The following is a 22,925-nucleotide window of genomic DNA, read 5'->3' on the forward strand; positions in this document are numbered from 1 at the left end:
GTGGGAAGCTGGAAGGGAGAATTGGAAATCATGATCAAGGAGATGCTGAATAGTCACAGCTTTCTAAATCAGACTGGTGTGAACATTGCAAAAATTTCCATTCCACAAGAGTAATGGGTCCCATATTTTTAAGCATTCTTTATGTTAGGAGATTTGAAGTATCTTGATTCAAAAATTGTTCCAAAATAATGCACCACTTCGGCAAACTGGTGGGTATAAACAGACTGGAGAATTTTGGTAGTATATAGATTTGTGCTAGTGTAGTAATAGGTTAATCTAACATACTTAAATAGTAGGTAATAAATAATGTTCATTTTTTTTTTAAAAAGTGATAAAATCTTATGATTTTGGATTTAGACAGAGGAGACTCAGTAATGGGACTCACTAAGAAATGTATGATTGAATACTTTCTCTTAGCCCAATCTATAGGGCTCTTGTTGGAATAAAATCTGAGGAAGATTCTGACTTATGTTGTCCTGACCATGAGTTTAAATACAGTAAACAAATATGTAATAATACTGTTTTTAAAGATACTTATGTTTGGGTGTTAATTTCTTCTAGATGCCAGCCTAGCATCTAGCATTCAACCTTTACAATACATTTTTATATTCAATGTAAATTTGTGGAGAGTCATTCTAAAATACAATTAATACTTATTCACAATGTATGCATTTAAATCCAGACTGGTATAATTTAGGGCAAATTGTTTGCAGATTTGATATTATAGGATATAGAAAGCCTAAGACACCTTAACAATATCTTAGGTATAAGCAAACAGTGTTTGCTGTCCTAAGAATTAAAAATGAACATACAAACAATTCAGAATCGAAAAGGGAAATGAAGTGATTCCACAATTGGAAAAATCTAATTTAGGACATTTCATCTATTCTTTTTGTACTACTGAGATGGCTGATACAGTAAATAAACTGAAGAAATCAAGTGCACCCAGGATAAGGTCAAATAAAAATTAAGGAAAATGCAACATCATTATTGTGCAACAATACTATAGTAGCTGACTCAAGTGCTTATGAGTCATTTTCCAACATATTCAGGCCTGTTTTAGCCTGAATCAAAGGTTTGGTGAGTAGGATTTAATACTTTCAAAGCCAATCTATCAAAAGTACTTTAAGACAGTTGCATCCATCACTTCTTTTTCTGAATCTGGGATTGATGGAAATAATTCAAGTGTATCTACTGGATATACAGTATACTCATACACATTTTCCTGCCTCTACTATTTTTGTGATTACATTAAAACAGACTAAGGAATTAAACATAATCATCTGAAAGGATAGTTTCCTTCCATTAATGGTATCTGTTAAGGCTCCAAAACTATATTATAGTTTATTGGCTTTCATATTGGCTTTCAGCACAAATACATGTTTCAGTTAAGTCTATGACCCAGTTATTGTGAAAACAACAGAGGAAGAAATGCCCCTTCCATTAGTAGCCGTTTCTTGGCTGCTACTGAATGCCTGACATTGCATCCAATTGTGTTCCTATTCAGCTTTATGTGTGCTAAGTAACTAGAAACAAGGAGGTATTTGCAACAAAATAGCCTTTAAACATATTACCACTCAAAATTCATTACAGTTATTCAGCCTGGAGGGTGGTGGTGGTAAAGGCTAAGTATTAATTTTGCACAATACCAAAATATATGTACTGTATGTGCTCATAAGCATGTAAATAAATAAGCAATGCTATTTTTCCCTATCTGGAAAAGGGATTAATCAACATCTTATTTTCAGACCACTTAATTCTTCAACATAACTATTGTTAACAACTGCATAGACTCAAAATATGTATGAAAATGACTTGCTTCCCCCCCCCTCCCGTTTATTCTATAATGGAAAATGGTGTAATAGATACTGTAAATAAAACTGGCAGAGAAGAAAGAATAGGGAGGCTAAGATAATACTGGAAAGGTCACAGAGTGCATGGAGAGAAAAGCCAGGCCATAGTGGTTCCAACCTCTGCTCACAAGGTGAGGGCGTTTAAGGGACTTATGCTTCCTTAGCATTCATAACAGGAGATTGCTTTATGCTTTCCAATTCTTCTGCTCTAACTAAACTTCAATTTGGGATGGGTAACAGGGATTTGGGAAAGGGAGAAAAATTTCCAGGCATGTTATTCAGCTGAAGAAGCAACGTAAAAATATGGAGCCATAAGGCTATATAATTCCTTTAAAACTTTGCATTCTATTAAAGTAATGCAAGACTTTAGATCAGGGGTAGTCAACCTTGGCTCTTTTATGACTCGTGGACTTCAACTCCCAGAATTCCTGAGCCAGCTGTGCTGGCTCAGGAATTCTGGGAGTTGAAGTCCACGGGTCATAAAAGAGCCAAGATTGACTACCCCTGCTTTAGATCTACAGTAATTTTTTTTAAAAAAAAATCACATCTGAGTATACAAGAGCACAAAAACGTGACCTTTTAAAGCTGTCACTTCTAAAAATATGTGGCTGCTTTAAAGAGGTGTAACGTTCATACTCTTTACATACTAAAGCTCCTTTTCTGTAAATCAAACCTAAAGCCCTACAATACAAGGAATAATTAAATAAAATAAACCATACCTCTTGAGCAGAAAATATAACTGGGCATTTAAACTGAAGCAGATCTGTATTTGAATTTTTTTCTCCCCGATCTTAAAATTATATTTCATCGTTCAGTAATAATTTTACAATACAGTTAATTCTATCATAAGTAAGAATTCAGAAGAAAGATTAACGTGCCAAAATGCTTGCCACAACATTTATCTAGGCTAAAATACTATGGGTGCAGGAATGCATAGAAGATACACATGTATTTTTTTTCTTTTCCAACATGAGACTATAGCATTGCATAATGTTATGTTATCACAAAAAGGAACTACCTGTTGGAACGCAGGTGCCTAATTAAAGCACATTCTTGAGAACAAGAATTGCTACTCAGTTAGCTATGGATACAAATGTCAATGTATCTTAAAATAATCATTTTGTCATGATTCCAACTTTTAAATAGTTGAGAACCTGTGACTGTATTCAACGTAACAGCTGATAGTCACTTGACTTACACTAATTAATGAACTGCACTATAAATTAAACTTTGAAATGAACGTGGTCAGAGAAATTCCTGTTCAAGGCATTTTTAATCATTGTGCCAGACAATACTAGTATGAGCAGGCCTGAAGAGGTGGGTGGCTGGCACAATACTCTAGAACAAGTTCCCAAAGGCAAACCAGCGGCATGCCCATAAAGACAGACTCAAACTAGTTTTAATTGCTGATAAATGTAATTAAATAGCTGCTTTTATTCTTGGTTATCAATAGAAGGTTCCCTGAAGGTTTATAAGTGATATGTACAAGCAAGCTTGGAAAAATATTTCAAATTCCCTAAGTATTAACAGCAAACTTTTAGGAATTAATTTTATGAAGAGCTCAGAGTGATTTCTTATTTCTGGCATATGCAAAGTTGTCAGAGATTTTTCCTCACCTTGTTAAAACTCATAAGAATTTCAAGACAATATAGCATATTGAGTTTTTAATATTTTATATAGTAGTAGATATTATGAACAATAAGGCACAATAGCCTTAATGATAACACTCAAAATGTTTGTCTAATATATTATGGTAATATATAACATAGAGATGTTCTGATTTATATTATCCCACCCCCGTATTTAAAAAAAAAAAAATCTAAGTTCACGGATTATGGCAATGATAGGCAGTAATGTGTAAAACTTTATCCACCCCCAATCCAACTACAGTTATTGTAAAAGCCCAAAACATGTTTTCTATGCTTTCACTATGAATATGTACAGCAGAATCCCGCATATATTTCCTTTACATTGATTCACCTTACTGTCATAGCAAACTGACTGAAAATGTCAGTCATGTAACGACAGAGAAAGACATACAGCTTGTACAACTTATACTTGTTACTGGGGATTTTTAAAGAGATGTTTGAACATGCGAAAAGATGCACACACCCACTATGGGTATTATTACAGAGGAATGAAAGATACATCAAATTACTCATACTTTTGTTATTGTTCCTCCTGCTACTGTATTGATTCAAAGCTGCCTCCGGGAAAAATATTATGCTTGTGACCATAAAAAAAATCTGAAATACAAATTACTCATCTGAATGTTCAGGAATTTCATTACGAAATTCTATTATTCTGCACTCACCCTAAATTTAAAATGACTGAATCTAGACTGTAATAAATATTATATAATAATAAATTAAATCAGAAGTACATGAAGATATGCAAGTATGACCACTGTGAGAATATAAGCAGCAGTAATTCTAATCTGCAATCATCAGTGATTTTATTGTACTTTCTCTTAAATGTATTTATTGCTGTCCAAGTTCACAAAATACACAGAGCACAAATATCAAGATTCTGATGAGTAACTTGAAACAGAAAAAACTGGGAATGCTCCAGATTAAAATCTAATATTTTATTACTACTTATTATGTGATCTATTATATTGATTTATATAGCCACCCATCTTTCAATTGCAACTAAACTGTTATACTCCATCTTTTAGCCTATATAAGAGTGCTCTCTCAGCTTGGTTTCTTGTTTTCTTGTAGACATTTCATTACCCAAATTAGGTAACATCATCAGTGCTAATCACTGAAATTTCCATGTACTGTTAAGTGTAGTCCAATATTGAGTTTGCTGCAATAATCAAATAGTGAAATGTCTTTCCTGCAAAATTTAGTAATGTCACTGAAAGTACAACATACTATATCCTTCTCTTCAGCCTTGCATTTTGACCTGTCTTTCTACTTTCTACTTTCAGGATTTAGAGCTATAATTCCAAATGTTTAAAGCAACTGTTCGATTTTTCAGCATGGCACCACATAGAAGCCAGAGCTTTATAAAGCTCCAAGACAGCAAATGACACCTCTGAAAACATAGTGGTGCAGTTTTCTATTTTAAATACCCTCAAAAATGAAGATTACAATACAATTAATTGCAATATTAACTTTGCTAAGGTAAACTGAAAAAAACTTTCACTCTTGCCCCATTAACTTACAAATATTTTGGCAGGGTAATTCTTATTTGCTGCAAGAAGTTTTAAATTGGACTAAATTATATAGCCATGTCAACTTCTGAGAATCTGATTATTGAAAAGTAATCTCTGAAAAAGATTTAGTTGTGGGAAAACTCAAGAGGTAAGTTTTAGGTAGTCAGAATAGTCTCAATATTTATTTGATCTTATTTGTATTTTACCCATATTTTTTAAATGAAATCACTGTTGTAAACTAAAGCTGAAGATAAGCTGGAAACTCAAGATTTATCATCAATTTGAGGTTGTTGTTAATTATATCAATAAAAATTATTATTTAAAATTTTCAAGCTATAAGAGATAAAGGAAAGCAGGAAAAAGACGTTAGACACTTGATTACAATTTTACAAGTGGTTTTTAGGATTATAATCAAATGGAAGGAGGTTGACATTGTAATTTACAATTTTGTATTCAGGAAAGGCATTTACTCTTAGGTCAAGACCTGGACTCCTTCTTTTCTCCCACCTATATGCATTTCTATCCTCAGATAGAAATTCAGATAATCTGGAAGGAAACTAATTTAATTTAATTTAAATTCTAGACACAGACTAGACAGGCAGAATATCTATGTACAATTTCTGATAATATAGGATTTACAATCATTTTGGCAACTGACCGATTGCCTACCTAGCTGGAATTTTGGGAGCTAAAGCCCCAACATTTCCAGGGAAGCAGAGAGGCAAAAATGCTGGATAATTACTAACTGCAGGATTAATAGAAAATAAAGAACATAAAAGCAAATCATTCATTTTTCAAAACTCAGATTTGTCCTTAATAACACATAAAAAACTAGTGCAAACATAGGGGGAGGATCACTTCATTAAACCATCAACTCAATAAGGAGGAGGAGGGGGGAGGGGAGGGGGAGGGGAGAAGAGGAGAAGGACTGTCTATTAGGAAATTGAATCTTAATTAAGGGGGGAGGGGGGGAGGGAAGCAGTGGGAGAAGTTTTTATTCAAACACGTAAGGGAAGACTTGCTTGTGAAAACTTAATACATTAGGAAGAGCAAGCTTAGAATCTTCCCAGCTATTGCATTTTTTCCTTTGACTAGAGATTTTTTGTTATAATTCCTACTACTAAAATTTTAGGGAAAAGAGAGCAAGTAGTACATTTTAAATAGCCATTATAAATCTATTTATGGCCCTCTATCATTACTACCCAACATAAGGAATCCAAGGCAAGGAACCAGGAAGCTGGGGATACTTAGAAAAACAAAAAGGTCAAATCTGGTCTGCATCACATGCTTACAGGAAAAACAAGTATGAATAGATGATACTTAGTTAAGGGCATCTAAGGAGGGCTACCCATGGAATTTCCCAGTAAATACTATTAGAAATAAACTGAAGAAGTGGAAGAAGCAATGTTTTCAAGAGTGTTTGGAAGACAAAATATAAATTTGGAAATCTCATTCCAAAAATCAAAATCAAGATTTCTCATTTCAGAAATCTCACACATTCTATTAGACTAGAGAGAAGTTCCCCGAGGACGGGCTCTGGCACAAGTCCGAAAGCTCAGAAGACTAAACCTTTGGTCCCAGTGACAGACCCAGATTGGATCCTGCAACATTATCCTGGGACACGTATATTTGCCTTTATTTGTGGGAAATCTCACAGTTTGGAAGGTAACAATTAGAAATACTGACAGAGAAGGGATTAGATAAGTCTTTCATGTCAACCAGTAGAACTTCTTACATGCTTAGACCCAGTGTTTCCCAACAGTGGCAACTTGAAGATGTGTGGACTACAACTCCCAGAATTCCCAGCCAGCATGAGGAGTCCACATGGCTTTAAACGGCTAAGGTTGAGAAACACTGGCTCAGACAGTGCTCTGAGGAACGAACAAGAGTACTGGAAGTACGGCAATTTTATCTAATTATACATTAGCCTCATCTGCATCAATGTTCTTTAAATATATTAAATATAGATGTTTAAAATGTATTTTCCTCAGGACATGTTTTCATAAATATGTTCATTCCTAATTATATACGGATTACTCTCAAAAATTCTTGGTTTTATTTCTTTGCAGAACATCATAAAATAATACATTTTAAAATAACACAGAATATCTAGAAGCTAACTATAAAGCAGGCTATCACACGGTGGCCTCTGGGTATATTGGACTTTAATTCCCAATTTACATGGTGGGCACTGGGAAAAGGCTTGCACTTCTTTCTCTTTATAGCCACTGTAGCTGCAATCACCGGTTGTTTACAGAGGTTGCAAAGCCATTCTGCTATGCAGGAGAATCATCATCTGGAAACTGACTTTCTGAACTGTACATATGTGCTGGACTGATGTGAAATGACATTCCAGAACTGTGTTCCCAAAATAGGTGATACAAAGGCATGCAGTTTCAAGACAAATTTTTCTTGCGGGAAGACTAAGTAAAGTTGCTGATTTATTTATTTTTCTTCTGGTAATTCGTTTAATAAGCTGTTTATCTTTACAATGTGGGGAACAAATTATTAGACTCTTATTTTACTGGTGTTTTGAAATCTTAAGGCAGACACAGCTGAAAATCTTGACACTCCAAATGCTGACTTAGGTATCTGAAGAGGGGGTGCAACCTCTTCTATAAAGCACCTGAAGGCAGAACCAGAAGCAATGGATGGAAACGAATCAAGGAAAGAACCAACCTAGAAATCAGGAGAAATTTCCTGACAGTTAGAACAATCAATCAATCAATGGAACAGCTTACCTTCAAAGGCTGTAGGTGCTCAATCACTGTAGGATTTTAAGAAGAGATTGGACAACTATTTGTCTGAAATGTTATAGGATCTCCTGCTTGAACAGGGGGCTGGATTAGAAGCCCTCCAAGGTCCCTTCTAATTCTGTTAATCTATTAAGACTCTAACATTACTTGTCAGAAGGCTGACAGCTAGGTTGATTTCTTTGCTGTAGACATGTATGAAGCCATTTACATAACTGCTTATTGCAACACATAGGAGTCAAAGCCTATACAAATAAGTTAATGGTCTAACATTTAAATTCTAGGCCTTTTCCTCCTGACTTTCAAGTGAAAGGATATTTGTGAGTTCTCTTGCTATCTCTGAAAGGAACCTGATCTATGCTGACACAATGGTTCTCCCTAGCCTGGGAACCACTAGTTCCTGCCTTGAGTTTCATTTCTTATAATATGTGCCTGGGAGATTCATTATTTAGCCTGAAGGAAGGGTGTCTCTCTCAATCTGCTCATGGATAGAGAGATGTATAGCCTTGGCAAATAAAACAGTGGTTGAGATAAACATATTTTTTTAGGCCTCACTCTATCCTCCCAGCTTATGTGAAGAGCATCTTGTTCTCTCTTTTACTTCTCCTTCTGCCAAATGAGGTGAGTGATTGCAAGACAAAGCATTTTCTCAGTGGTGGTATTCTATATAAAGAATGTTCTTCAGAAAAATACTTGCCTAGCTCCAGTATTATGGCTTTTTCATTGCCAGATTCATTTTTTTAAATTTCCCCTGGCATTTTAAGTATTTAGGTTCTTTTCCTGTGCCCTGATTTGCTTTTTCTGTCAGTTACAGTGCCACACTAATTACTTTTTTCACTTTTCCATTATTCAACCATGTACTGTTTTATTGCCATTTTTTAATATTAACTTACATTTAATATCTTTAACATATCCATACACAACACAGAATATCCCAGCTACTGAGCATTCTATTATAGGTAGTCCTCAACCTATGACCACAACTGAGCCTAAAATTTCCATTGTTAAGCAAGACAGTTGTTAAGTGAATTTTGCCCCACTTTTCAACCATTAAAGTGAATCGCTGCAATTATTAAGTTGTTAAGTAACACACTAGTGTTACTAACACACATTAGTAACAAGCCAGGTTCACTTATTAAGTGAACCTGGCTTCTCCATTGACTTTGCTTGTCAGAAGGTCGCAAAAGGTGATCACATAAGCCTGGGACACAGCAATTGTTGTCAAGCGTCTACATTTTGATCATGTGACTGTGGGGATGCTGCGATGGTGTGAGAAACAATTATAAATCACTTTTTTCAGTATTGTTGTAACTTTGAATGGTCACTAAGCAGAATGATTGTAAGTCAAGGACTACGTTAAAAGCAACTTTGAGAATATATAGAAGAAAACTGATGTAGAAAATATAAATTCATAGAGGATGACCCACTTTCAACTTCCCTATCACTCATGTTCAGTGTGCTGGGTAGGTGCATGGCAATGTGGATTTGGAGCATCTACTTTTCTTAGCTTAAGTCCTATTCAAATAACAACATATTGATCAAAAGTTTATCATATTTGCTAGCTACCAAATGTATTAGGAATTTAGATTCAGCTAAAGTGAAGAAATTTTAGGGTTTTTTTCTTTCTTAATCATTGCCTTCAAAATAATCAATGGCAAACCTTTCCAGCTTGGCGGCCTGCCCCTGCATGGGGGGCGTGTGAATGGCAGGCACACACATGAGTGCACAGCTCCATTTCTGCAAGTGGCAGGCATGCCGTCCTCCACTTGCATGAATGGAGCTTCGAGTGACTGGAGAGTGCTTGCGCTCGCACGTGAAACTCCACTCATACGAGCGGCAGGCACTTGCACTCATGCACAAAGCTCCACTCATGTGAGTGGAGCTCCGCATGTGAGGGCAAGGGCCCTCTGCTAGCGCGAGTGGAGCTTCACATGCGCACACTTGCTCATCTCTCCTGTAGCCCAGTTTTGAACAGGCCATAGTCCGGTAGAGTTAGATTTATATAAACAGCCCACTTCAATGCAAATATATTTCTGTGAATTAGGTGTCAAGCTTATCCTAGCAGTAGGGCACAAACATGTATATAAGATCTACCTAAAAGCAGCAAAACATTGTTGCTGCTTTTGGTTCTCCTTTGGAGAAAATGTCAAGGACTAAGAACATGAATTCAGGCATATCTATTGTGCTTCAGGACTCAAGTCAGGATATGCAGCTGAAGAAAGATTCATTTTCCTATAGCATCTTTTTATCAGCCACTCCAAACTTAGGACCACAGACCATATTATTCCAGTCATTCCTTCCTTCCCAGGTACCAAGGTTCACTTACTTTTTTTTTACACTGTGTTATCCCAACCTGGCTTAAATTCCCCACATTGAGCTGTTCCAGGGATATGTTAACCATTGCCTAGACCAGGGCAGTCCAACATTTTGGTTTGCCTGGTCTGCATTGACTGAAGAGGAATTGTCTGGAGCTACATATAAAATGTGGAATATAGTTAACGTACATAAATTACAAACTTTATTTTTTATATTTATCTTGTGGGGTTGCATTACTACTAGCTCTAACCCTAACCCAAGGGCTGGACATGCATGACCTAGACCACGGCCACTTCAACCCACTTCCTTTATTCTTGTAACAAATACAGCATTTATAGTACTGGTTTTGAATTCATGAACTTGCCAAAATGAGTTTGGTGTCTCTTCTAACTGCTGTCCATGTAAGAGACATCTACCACATTTCCAACCCTAATAAATACTTGAAACATCATTATTCAACCACCACTGTGCTTTAAAGTAGACAAAGTATAAAAGTAACCAAAGTGTAATGAAAATTCAGTAAAAGTTTTTATTTAATAAATTTATATTTAATGACATTCATGATCCACTTCATTTTATTTTTGACTCACTAGAAATTTTTATATCAATGTCATTGAAATATGCATGTAATTGTGCAGTCATGGCCACTATCTTGACTTTTTTTTTTGACTGCCCCCAGGGATGTCTCTAGTTACATCCCTTGAAACAGAATTTCTTTTCAGGTGGCCTTCATTATCTGCGGGTAACCGGGAACTATATTTTGATAAATATGGCTTCTAGGATTGGGACTAGAGGGCTCTGTGTTTTCCTGGTTCACTTCCTTCCACTGTGGCTGCTCTCAGTCATGTGGCCAGCATGACTATACAACATGGCACCCAGAATGCTGTTGTCTTCCTACCAAAGTAGTACCTATTAATCTATTCGCATTTGCATGCTTTCGAACTGCTAGATAGGCAGGAGTTGGGGCAAGTAACACTCACTATATAATTTTTCTTAATATTAATAATTTTAATAAAATATAAATTTTATTAAATAAAATACAAACCAGAAAGAAGCATCATTAGAAATATTGACTATCAAGAAATGACTATTGTTCAATAAGATATTATTAGATATTATAATAATACACAAAGAAAATATAGTTAGCTGTTATAACTAAAATGGCTTTTTAAATTTTCAGAGTTTCAATTTAGTTTACAACTTTGTATACAAAATCACAGACATGTCATAATCACAAACAAGTCAAAATTGTTTAACTATTAAAAGAACTGAATTAGTTTAGGGCCAACTGCATTCTTAATCTATTTGCATTATCAAATTTGATACAATTTAGGACAGAGAACTTATTATGTATCAAAAAATCCCAAGGACACATTTGCAGGGTATCTTATGACTTAGGATAAATTTTAGACTATATCAGTGCTACAGTTGATGTTAGTTTCCTTTAAGATGCTTTGAAAGTGACTAGGCTGACCACATCCATGTTCTGAAATATCGTTTTTGAGAACTCCCAACAAAGCTTTAACCAAAAGAACAGGAACTGACTCATTTCAAATGTGTAATCACTTTATAAAGATTTTGCCAAAGATAGGAATAGTGAGGACTTAAAAGTAGGAGAACCACATATTAAAACTGGCACATATACTTCAGTACCACTGACATTTTAATGTAAGAAAAATGACTTTTAGCAATACCAATCCAAAATACAGTACGTAGCATGGGATATTGAGTTATAACACAGTAGCATGTGGAACTGCTTACTCTCCATTCCTATATTAAGCATATGACAATCTGTAAGTTTATGGTTATTTTAGTGACTGTGCAATGCATTTTATACTGAAAAATGAATCACTGTAATTAAATACATACAAATAAGACTAATAAGGAAGAACACATAGATCTGAAATTAAAAGTTGTAAATGATAAGACCAAATATAATACTAAATCTGGATATATATGAGTCACATGTTGTCTAATGGTCATTAATGTTCAGCTTGTGCTGCAAATGTGAGGAACCTACTATACTTAGGATACTTATCAGTTTAGACTCAAGGACTGTTGGAAACACATAATCCCATCGAAATCAATGGTCTTAAAGTTCCTGACTTCCAAGGGAAACCCACAGATAGCCCCTCCCATTTTTGTGTCCAAAAAATGACAAAGACATCAGTTTTCTGATGTAGAATTTTAGCACTGTCACTCCTTCCATATATATTCACCATTTCAACTCTAGGGAGGCCTAGAATATCAAGGAACACATATTCTTTGTATTGCAATTTCTTTTCCCACCAAACTATCTTCTATAACTGAGATGTTAACAATCTGGCATAAGGTCAGAATTAGGAAGAAATTTTTCACTCATATAGAAAAATGGAAAGAAATGTCAATCCTTTGTAAGTTGGTTCTACTGTAATATCAATTAGCCATAAATATCTTCGGTGGCAGTCTTGCTCTCTGCAGATAGTGTTGGATCCCAGTAAATGATGCAGGAGCAAAAAATAGACTACTGATACAGGTAAGATGAGCCTAGTTAGTATCGAGGCAGGACAACATTGAGATCTTGCAAAAAAAAAAAAAAAAAAAAAAAAAAAAAAAAAAAAAAAAAAAAAAAAAAAAAAAAAAAAAAAAAAAAAAAAAAAAAAAAAAAAAAAAAAAAAAAAAAAAAAAAAAAATAAAAAAAAAAAAAAAAAAAAAAAAAAGCACTCAGGAGCATTCCAGAAACTTAACTAAATATATTCTAAGCAGCAGTTGTTTTAAAAAAGGAATCTAGGAAATCACAGAAGAATCATAAAATATTTTTGAAAGATTCAGTAAATGAAAAAAAGCCCATCAAGCACCCACATCAACCACATTAGCTATTTCTATTAAAGAAAGCTATTCTGGTTTTGATAAAAACCTGAAACAAATCCAGAAAATAACAAAGAATTGCAAGATGAAAAAAGAAATGGAGAAAATTCTTTTCGTGTTATACATGGATCATATACAGGGTGGATAACAATCAATGATTTAAAAAAAATTTGGATTTTTTAATTTAAATCGGATTTTTTTTTATTTTTATTTAATTTATTTTAATAAAATGCTTTTGGAGTAAAAATTTATCTAAATATAGTTTTCTATTTAAGATGCATTAATAATTTAGTTTATTCAGCATGAAATGGAGCTTAGTTATGTAGCATGAGGCTGTGTATTCTGCAATATTTACATTTTTGGTAAACTCATTCAATGAATCCAAGCTCTGCAAGCTGAGATAACATGCACTGCATTGATGCATTCACACAATTTCAAGGAACCATGAGATAAATCATAAAACAAAGTTCTGGAATATTCCTTTATCCCATTGTTTTGCAAATCTATGTACATTACAAATTGTATGATTGTTTGAAGAGAAATGCATCTGTACCAGGCTATAAGTGTTTTAATTAAATAAGAGAATTTGATTAGTTTTCCAACTATGTGTGATTAACCTATTAACCTAAAAATGGTTCTGATATCACTGTTTTACTAACCTGACAGCTTATTATTTTAAATAGGAAACCTTCATTTTGTTTGCAAATAATATTAAAGATTCTAACTACCAGCAAGAATGAGTCCTTACATTTAAAAAGCACCTGTCATTTCCAGTCCTTCATGGCAGCGCCTGTTAGTGGGCATCCACTCACCTGCTGCCCGCCACGTCTCTCACCTTGTTGTGTCACTGCGAATGGGACTGTCGGTGAGTCAACAGCGGGTCAGAGGAGGAGCCGCTGTGGGACAGAGATGACAGTTGCTCTTTAAAAATTATGATTTAAATCGAGTTGATTTAAATCAAGCCTTTTTACTAGTGATTTAAATCATGATTTAAAACGTGATTTAAATCGACTTGACTTAAATCAAATCCACCCTGATCATATATTTTGAAAATGGAAACAGAATAAAACTAATAAATATAAAGTCAGCTATAACAATAAATGGAGCAAGTAACACCACAATAAACCAGGCAGCAAGACAAGTAGTACAATGTTATAAAAACACTAAAACTATTAACAGAATATTAGATGTATACCTCAAAGGGATCAAAATATTTCTGTTATAGTTTAGTATACTAAGAAATTTCAGATAGCATGTCCTGGACTAGAACCAAGCAATGAAAACCACAACTTTCAATTGGCTCTATAAACAAACTGCCAGTGCAGATGACAAACTATTAGCATAAAATGGTCATGTTGGCTAGTCCTGATTAACAGTCATAGCTTCCTTCCTTTGGATTATGGGAAGTTTCCTTGCCATTTTCAAAGACTGCCCTATTTATAGTGCACTGAAGAAACTAAAAGTTGCCACAGTAAGAGTAACTGTTGAAATGCTATTTTATGCAGATAGGATCATCATTGAGACAATAATGAAACAAAAATATTCTCAACCTGCAAGCCTGTTTTTTTAAGTGCAATTCCTCCAGTGCATATTTGACAGAATTGGAGAGATGTAGTACTTATAACAAGTCTCCCTCTATAGTTTTAACTCAGTATTAGTTCATTGATCCATATATAAGTTCAGAATATTTACTGCCTCACTCATGTGAGATTAAATAAGAAGACCTGAGCATTGTAACTTCTCCAGATAAACCTCCTTTACTTTCATCTCCCCCCTCATTGGTTTAGTGAAACATAAATTGGTATATAAATCTACAATTATTCATAGCAGCTACAATAATTTCCTTGAAAATTCACTACTATTCTGCAAGCAATCTATTAGTTAAGCTACCTATTAACTGATGTCAGGACTACTTTTTGGACATTTTCACTAAAATGACCTAAAAATGTTACATACTATTAAAACTCTTGTGTCTGTAACATTTAATTTTGCAAAATAGTGCGTCACAAGGCAAAACTTTTTCAACCAAGATATCTCAAATGGGCTAACTTATAGAATGAGCCTATAACCCTGGACTCATGACTCTCATGGAACTGAAATTTAGCAAATTGTATATGCTTATGACACAAAATTATCATAAAGCATTTTATGACATAATATAACCTACAACAAATATTGATATGTTTGGATATCCATTTCATTTACATAAAAAATTAGTTAACATCCCAATTCTAAACATATGCACTTAGAACTTACTAATAATGATCAGTGGGGCTCGCTTCCTAAGGCACATCTTTAAAATTAAACCCAAGGTTGCAGTCCTTTAATTTCTTTGTCCAGGAGATGGCCAACTACACTCAATAGAAATTATTTCTAAGTAGTCAGTAGGGCTTGTCAATTGATAAAATTTTCATACATCTGTGTTACAGATATTTGATATGATCCTTAACATTAGAAATTTTTTATGTTATAAAAACACATTTCAAAGATTATTAATAATACTGCCAGATTTATTAAGAAAGAAAAAGCTAGAACATATCAAGTGTATTCCCAGGAGCAGTGCTAAGACAAGGGTTCTTCTGCTAAGACAAGGGTCCCCAACCCCCGGTCTGTGGATCGACACCAGTTCGCAGCATGCCAGAAACTAGGCTGTGCAAACAAGTGAAGCCCCATCCACAGGATGCAGGCACCGCACGAAACCACGCCCCCTCAGATCCATGGAAAAATCTCTCTCCATGGAACTGGTCCCTGGTGCCCAAAAGGTTGCACTAAGAGCCAGAGTCTGCTACTTTAAAGCAACCGCTTCTTTATTCCCAGCTGGGTGAAACAGGTGTATTACAACCCCAGTTCTTGGCTGCAGTACCAATAAAAAAAAATTGTTTCCAGCCACAAGCATTTCTTCAAGAAGCAGGGCCACAGAAACCTGTAGATTTTAATTCTGCATATGTTTCTACAGCAGTAATAAAAAAAACTTGTACCCTCCTGATGTTTTGGACTTCATGTCTCAGAATTCATGACTGTGCTGCAAAGGTTGATGGAAGTTGGAAGGCACAAAAGAGACATCTAATACAAACAAGAAGAACCTCAATATAAACATCCTAAAATTATAACATTGGCAACTTAATAAAGCACATGAAAATTTACTGAATACTCTCAAAATTTAGAGGGAGAAATTATTAAAATTGTAGTTTATCTCAGTAGAATAACTTATGCAAACTGAAAAACAATCTGGTTTTCCTATAGCAAATCAGAACATTCTTCCATTTTATATGTGAAATAGACTAGGAAAACAAAGTACAGCAAATTCCTACAGTAAGTACAATTTATTTTATACATATGATAACATAAAATATAACTCTATGGGCCAGAATCATAAAACTTTTAGACTTTGTATTAACTGTACCAAGTAGGTAATTGTTTAAACAAATTTTAAAGCCTATTTTATGATATAAAAAGAAAACCTATATACTATTAGAACTCTAGTGGCCCTCTATTTGTAACCTTCAGTTTTATAAAATGGTGCATCAAAGGACAACAATTTTTGAAATCAATGCACCTCAAATAGGCCAAACTTAAAAGTGCAACCAAAATCTGGAACCCACGACTTGACTTCCATGGCATTGAAATTTGGCAAAGCTCCTCCAATACCATGGTGCCACAACACTGTGGTCAGTTGCAGTTATACAATCGGCATTTCCAATGCTACTTGCTGCTTCAAAGAAAGTCAATGGGGAAGGCAGCAGAAAGTCGGAAGTCACTCCTGCCCTCCCTGCTTTTTTGCCCCTTGTAGCCATTCTTCTTCTCTGTTTAGGTTAGGAAATACCTTATAAATGATGACCCAATGAGTCACATGTTGTCTAATGGTAATTAATGTTCAGCTTGTGCTGCAAATGTGAGGAACCTACTATACTTAGGATACTTAGCAGTTTAGACTCAGGAACACTTAGAAACACCTAATCCCATCGAAATCAATGGTCTTAAAGTTTCTGACTTCCAAGGGAAACCCACAGATACCCCCTCCCATTTTTGTGTCCAAAAAATGACAAAGACATCAGTTTTCTGATGTAGAATTTTACTATTGTCACTCCTTCCATATATATTCACCATTTCAACTCTAGGGAGGTCTAGAATATCAAGGAACACATATTCTTTGTATTGCCATTTCTTTTCCCACCAAACTATCTTCTAAATGGAAGACAGAAACTGCTATTGTGGCCTCCTCCCTTTAAATTTCAGAGCAATTACTGAAGCTAGATTGTTTTTCAATCCATTAAAGATAGTAGATTCATAATAAATTTATGTGGTCTACATTAATAGACAATATTAATAAGGTAACATGGACACTTGCTTATCCTATTCTAGATTATGAAAAGAATGTGAAATTTATGAACAGAAAACATCCTAAGCATAAGGAAGCAAATGAACAGCAAGTGAAATTAAAAGGCTGACAACAACTATTAAAAAAACAATATTTTCATCCTGTTTATTAAGACATTAACAAGCAGGCTTCTAGAAACTTATTAAGCTGTTTTGTCACCCATTCTTGAACACTATATCTAGACTATACGTCTTGATAAGAAAAAGAATGTTTCTCCCAATACTAATTGAAATTTTGATCTGACCTTAATATTGTCCTTATCTATTTACTTTGTTGAAAAAGAACTGATTCTTAGGTCCTTCATGCTTAAAAGATAAAGTTAGAAAATGGTTCTAGTCAGCAGATAGTTCAAAATAATTGAAATTATACTGGAATCTTTTGTAAAATAATTTTAAAGAATTAAGTAGTATTTTACAACATTGTTCTCTAACTCTTGGTAATAAAAATCAGTATAAAGTTATCTTCAAACACTCAATTTGCTACAGAATATCTTAAATTGCTTTAAGAAGGTAATCATGGCAATTAAAAAGCACATTCACACAAGCTTGTGTTAAGTTCAAAAAAGTTGTGGAGTTGTAACTTTTCAACACAAGTGTAATTACCTTTAATGTAAGAGTTCATACTACAGAGTTCTGACTATCCCAGTAGGATACGCAAATAAAATGAGCCATCACCAAATGCCTGAAAAATCTTACTGTTATTCTGAGGACACTTTCCAACAAGTACTATATAGAGCTATATAAAGCTATATAGCTATATAAAGGTGAAATGTTCAAGTACTATATGGAAATAAAAACCTCATGGTGTATTTTAAGGAGATTCCATAATTACTGTACTTTAACTATATCTTCTCCAATTCATAAATCTAAATGGATATTCTCTAATTTGGTGGATAATTTGATTGGGAACTGGCTAAAAAAAAAATTATGAGAAGACCTTTAAAAAGTTCACACTCTATTACCAGAAATAAATAGCTACATTTTAAATAGAGTTGAGATGTTGAAGATGAATAAATATATTCCAACTTTTTTTTTTCATTACCAGCAATTCTTTGATATCACCGGATTGATCTTGTCTAGGTGCTGAAAGCTAAGCAGTATCAGGCTTGGTTAGTACTTGGGTAGGAAATTCCTAGGGAAAATAGGGCTGTAACATTGGAACGTTGGAAAACATCCTGGAAGAAGGCCAGGCTAAATGCTTCCTTACTGTTGCCAAGATAGCTGCATGGACATGTCACCACTCAGGAAAGTTTATGATTAGCAAAGAATGAAAACTAAACCTCCACATGCTTATAGAACAAAAGCCCATTTTCCTTCTGATCTTAGCAAGTACCTCGATACAGAAGATTGATGAAACAAAATTAGTATTTATAATGAAGTCACCTTTTCAATGTTTTGCATGGTCAGGTAAAAAACATGACATAGGAGGGATATTTCAGTGTACAAATGTAAACATTTTTAAAAAGCACAGCAAATATGTCTTAGTATAATTCTTATTTTAGATATTCTTATTCTTAGATTCCTCACTTTTCAAAAAATAATAGCTGGATATTTCTAAACAACCATTGCTTGTTTCATATTTTTGCATTCAAGATTATCCAGATACAATTTTACACTCTAAAAAAATTAGTGTGTATAAGGCATAAACTGAAGCTTGCTTAAATAAGAACCCCTATTTTTTATGACAAGTGAAATATAAAGCTACCCCACAAGTTTTTTTTATATCTAGCAGGTACCTGCTCCCAGGTGTTCATTGGACACACCTTAGCTAGAGCAAGAATTATTGTCAAGGTGGAGTTCACATTCTTTCCAGTTTAATAAGGAACAGAGTTGTTTAAAAATATGCTTATCTAAAAGTCTATTCTTTTTTATTGCTCTTCTCATTAAGAACTTCCTGTGTAATTTTATATAATATCTGCATTTTTTCCTGAAAGAATTGTCTTAACATTTTTAAGGAACAAGAAAACAATTCTGAATGGTAGATTAAAAAAAACCTGTAGCTAGAGAAATTACAGAATAAAAGTTGACTTCCTCTTCTACAGTATTTCAAACACCACAAAAGCTTCAAACATCACAAAAGCTACAAGCTTGCTATCAAAAAATCTATTTAAACAAAAAATAAATGAATGAAAATAAAAATAAGACACTCTATTCAGACATTCACTGTATTTTCCTGATTATGATCCTATTTTATTTTATTTTATTGACCACCCACTAATTATTTCCTCTATTTGTTTCAAGACAACCATTCTTATAAGGAAAATCAGCAAATGAGCAAATTGAAGGAAGTATGACTAATACAAAAAAAATACATTTTCTCTCTCTTGGCTATGACAGCTTTGTTACTTACAAGGTTCATTCAAAAATCAGAATACTCTGTAACAAATTTTCTTTGCTGCTATATATATTATGCACTTTTTCCTAAATTACACTCTACCAATATTTACTAACAACTTCTATTTTTTAAATAAAGATTAAAATAATTGTCTCAGTAGATTATTGTTATGCAGCTGAGCTAGTGAAAGGTAGCATTTTAAAAACTTTAATTCTCAGAAAATTATAGACTAATATTTAAGATTCTAACAATGTACTTCTGCTAGTATTAGCAGAAAGGGAAATGGTCAATTTAAAAACCACGCTTGCTTTTCAAAAATACTAAATTTCACTACACAAAAATGCTTCCTACGTTTCCTACCTTGAAAATAGAAACTCATAAATGTATAACAGAGAAAGCAAAATAAAATCATGCCCTTTCCTTAAAACATTGTCCTGGATCATTATCTTTTCTGTCACTTTCATGCCTCTTAGTAATTCAACTATCTGTCCAAAAAGGTTTTCAGGAAATTAAAAGAACTAGTATACTTGATTTTAATTACATTATTATTCACACTGTGGAAAAATCTAAAATTCAGGACATTTTTTGGTGCATTCTATATTAAGAGATGATATACAGCAAGAGCCAATATTGCATCACACTTACCCATTCCCAGTGAGCAATGCTTCCTGGTGATGCCTTTTTCAGCTTCCGTTAACTAACAATTCTTCACTGTCATAGTTACAGAAGCCAAATTTATAAAACACTTTTCACAGAAGGCAAAAATGAAAGGTTTTCCCCTACAGTCATTTTCCAGTGCTGATAAAAGTGTCATCAATGCTTCATTCCTGTGATTAAAAACAAGAAAGGGAAACGGTCTCAGTCAAGTCCTCATCAAAGATCCTCAATTGCAGTCCACAGAAAGGGGGTAAGCAGTCTTAAAGTGGCAGTTACCCCACTCCTAGGAGATACTCATTAATCCAAATTGGCAGCCGCTGGTTTTATTGTCTACCACTTGGCTCAATCAAGCCCACACAAGTGTTAAAAGTTTATCACATGCTGCTGAATCAACCGTGGCTAGCTTCAGCATTTTAACCTACACGCAACGTAACTTAGCAGTGGGAGTAAAGGTTCTAACTTCAGGGCAGGGAGTTCTTATACAGAGCCGCCAATTAGCTCTGTAAGAGTTAGCCAATCACAGGCTGCAACTAGTGGCCTCTGTCACATGATAGGGCAGTCCTCACTACACAGAAAGATTTCTGAATTAGCTGGGGTTACACAAAGGACATTCATTGGGAGGGGGAAGCAGCGTTACAAACTGAAAACGCCCAGCCTCTCTGCTAGTGCTTTAAAGCAGGAAATTTGCTTGCTCCAGTCTAGATACATTCAGAACAGTATTTCACATATGGAAGAATTAGCTGAAGCACTTAAAATCTTACTTTATAAATCAACGTGTTCCTGTTTAGGATATTCCCTCCCCTCCTCCCCCGATTTCTGTGCTCATTTAATTAGACAACATTTCTTATTCGTGCAAGGAAAAAAAGTAGTTAAAAGGACAAACAGCCTCAAGGAAAAATAACATTAAACTACCATTTATCAAGGTAATTGACCAATTCTCTTATATATGGATCTAGAATCAAATATAACCTTTCTCCTCCTGCTTTTTTTAAAATACTTACTGTTATTTGTGGAACACATATTCATTTCATCTATATTCTACTTTTCTTCATTATGAATTAATCCAGAACAGCAAGTTTAACGTGGTGTTTTTAAAAAAATATCTCTTTATTCCTATTCTCAATTGCAAATAAAATTCAATTCTTTTTTAAAGACCAGAATTACAATATATGAGATTTATGTTTGAAGCCTAAAAATTGGTATACGTTATGTAATAATTACCAGCATAACCTGGTTGCATTATTCGCTATTAAACAGCTTTCACTCTATGGCTTCCTGCTGCTCCAGCCCACCCATCTCAGTTTATGGACATGAAACATATGCCAGAACAAACCATTCAGGATGACTCAAATTGCCTCACCCCCTAAAGAACAGCAAGGCTCTTTAGTACGGGACGGGAGGACCCCCCCTTATAGGTATGACTCAGAGCTTCTACTATATAGGGAGGGGGACTCTAGATATCTTGCAACCTTTGCAATGACAAAACAAGAATGCAGTATTCTAGATTAAGCCAGGCAGCATGTCCTGGAAAGTCTGGAATTCACTCTAGAGTACAATGTGCCACTAGCCACTATTTTTCATTTTATTGGCTTTAAGAATATAACATTATACCGTTCAATACTATATTACTCTATATGCAAGCCAATCAAATAAAATACTATGGTTGAAGGCATTTGGTAGTCTATAAAGAATTTTTAAAAGTCTTACGTAGTAGATTTATAAAGAAATTAAAGTTATTTAAATGCAAATACTGTAACATATTTCCCTGCACAGAAAAAGAACAATGTGCATGAAATTGAAGAATTCACTTATACTAAGAATTAGGCTTTTGTTAAAAACTAGTCTTAAAGCAACTCTTATGTTTGCCATGCCATCCCCACTATATTTTTAAAAGTGTATAAAGAATAGGGATGTGCTACACGCTGTTGGTATGAACTGTTCCATGAATAGAACCACCAGCTTGGAATAATCCATACCCAAACAAAAGAACTGTACACAAAATGGGACATGGCTTTTTTGAACCAAATATGGACTGAGGTTGTTGTAGCAAGAAACATTTCAGGAGGTAGGTGTGACAAAATGCCAGGGAATATCCTTGGCTATGTATGGAGTGAATGGACATCAATGGCTAGGTCAATTGAGGGGGGGGGGAGCACAGGAAACATGGGAGTGTGTTAAGAAGATGAAAAACAGGTGGACCAGCAAATGGGAAGAGGGGGCAACATGTACCAGCCTTGCCTAACTCCCCTCTAATATTATTCCAGGATCCTTCTAAGTAGATAGAGCAATCAAAAACATTATAGGATGTGTTAGTGCTGAAGTCTAAGGAATCCAAATCAAATTAGCATAACTTCCAGAACACAATATTTTGCTTCAGTTCAAAATAAAAATATTATCTGTTTTCTGAATATGCCCATAAGAGACTAAATACATATTAAGTGCAATTTTTTAAAATGCAGATTCAATAAACAAAAACAAACCCAAATCTATTGACAATGAGCACACTAAGGATTGTTCTTATATCAGTTTTAAAGAATGAATAGTTAACATAAAAAGAAGCAAGGAACCATCCCACTCCCATTTTGTGATGTTCAATGAACCTCACTAGATTTTAGACCAAAGTA

This window comes from Protobothrops mucrosquamatus, unplaced genomic scaffold, assembly GCF_001527695.2.
Source record: "Protobothrops mucrosquamatus isolate PMUCROS unplaced genomic scaffold, P.Mucros_1.0 scaffold288, whole genome shotgun sequence".
NCBI classification, from domain to species: domain Eukaryota; kingdom Metazoa; phylum Chordata; class Lepidosauria; order Squamata; family Viperidae; genus Protobothrops; species Protobothrops mucrosquamatus.